Source organism: Gekko japonicus, unplaced genomic scaffold (genome assembly GCF_001447785.1).
Source record: "Gekko japonicus isolate JY-2015 unplaced genomic scaffold, Gekko_japonicus_V1.1 scaffold908, whole genome shotgun sequence".
NCBI lineage: Eukaryota > Metazoa > Chordata > Lepidosauria > Squamata > Gekkonidae > Gekko > Gekko japonicus.
This window is the reverse complement of record NW_015172030.1, coordinates 236,583-238,375: the sequence shown is the minus strand read 5'-3', so window position 1 is coordinate 238,375 and position 1,793 is coordinate 236,583.

Here is a 1,793-nt window from a genome sequence, read left to right as displayed (position 1 = left end):
TCTCTCTCTCTCTCTCTCTCTCTCTCTCTCTCTCTCTCTCACACACACACACACACACACACACACACACACACACAAAGTTGGTGTCCAGCAGCACCTTTAAGAACAGCAAAGATTTATCCAAGGTATGAGCTTCCGTGTGCAAGGCACCCCTTTTTCAAATACAACGGGACTGAAGATAGGGTTCAGATGTATAGACAGCAAATTAACATGGAGCATCAAGAAGAAGATGTTCTGAGATATGCAAAGCGAGAACAAAATAACAAGCCAAGATAATAAGGACAACGGTTGTAAAGCAATAAAACTGTCACAATGAGTCTGAGACTCTCCATTCACTCCTCTCCGTGCTTATCTTAAACCATCTTCATCATGTTCCGTGTTAATCTGTTCAGCCCACCTGTAAGGTATTGAACCTTAACACCTATTCCATTGTATTTGGAAAAGGGTGCCACGCACCTTGAATAAAGGAGCCACTGGACTATAAATTTGTTAAACTGCTCTCTCTCTCTCTCTCTCTCTCTCTCTCTCTCTCTCTCTCTCTCTCTGCAATATACTGGGTTCGACATGCAAGTAGTGATCAGCTCATAGTTTATTGTGAATCAGCTCTTAACTACTGGACAACTCAAGCAGGGCTGAAGCCCTGCTTGCTTAATAATCCCGTCAAACGGCATACCCCAAACACACCCACTCCCAACAATAGGCTATTTACACACTAATCGCATCCTGATAGGGGGCTGCCAGTATCCTGCTGGTCTATCGTGTTCCCCCCCCCAAGCTCACCTTCTGTCTGGCAGCCCTGGGTGGCAGGGAAACTGTGTCAGTACCTAACACTATCTCTATATAATGTACTGAGTCCAAACATAAGAGACGCCAATGTTGGATCAGGCCAAAGGCCCATCCAGTCCAACACTCTGTGTCACACAGTGGCCAGAAATACCAGGTGCCATCAGGAGGTCCACCAGTGGAGCCAGGACATTAGAAGCCCTCCCACTGTTGACCCCCCCCCCCCAAGCACCAAGAAGACAGAGCATCCCTTGCCCCAGAGCCCCTCTCTATACCTTGTGGCTAATAGCCACTGATGGACCTCTGCTCCATATGCTTATCTAATTCCCTTTTGAAGCCATCCATGCTTGTAGCCGCCGCCACCTCCTGTGGCAGTGAATTCCATGTGTGAATCACTCTTTGGGTGAAGAAGTACTTCCTTTTGTCCGTTCTAACCCGACCGCTCAGCAATTTCATGGAGTGCCCACGAATTCTTGTATTGTGAGAAAGGGAGAAAAGTACCTCTTTCTATACCTGCTCTATCCCCCGCATAATCTTATAAAATCATGTCACCCCTCAGTCGTCCTTTCTCCAAGCTAAAGAGCCCTAAGCGCTTTAACCTTTCCTCATAGGGAAAGTGTTCCGACCCTTTTATCATTCGATTTGCCCTTTTCTGCACTTTTTCCAAAGCTAAATATCCTTTTGAAGGTGTGGTGACCAGAACTGCACACAGTATTCCAAATGAGGTCCCACCATTGATTTATATAGGGGTATTATGATATTAGCTGATCTGTTTTCAATACCCTTCCTAATAATCCCCAGCATAGCATTGGCCTTCTTTATTGCAGTCACACACTGTCTCAACATTTTCAGGGAGTTATCTACTACGACTCCAAGATCTCTCTCTTGTTCAGTCTCTGCCAGTTCAGACCCCCATCAATGTGTATTTATAGTTAGGATTTTTGGCTCCAATGTGCATCACCTTGTACTTGGCCACATTGAACCCCATTTGCCATGTTGACGCCCACTTG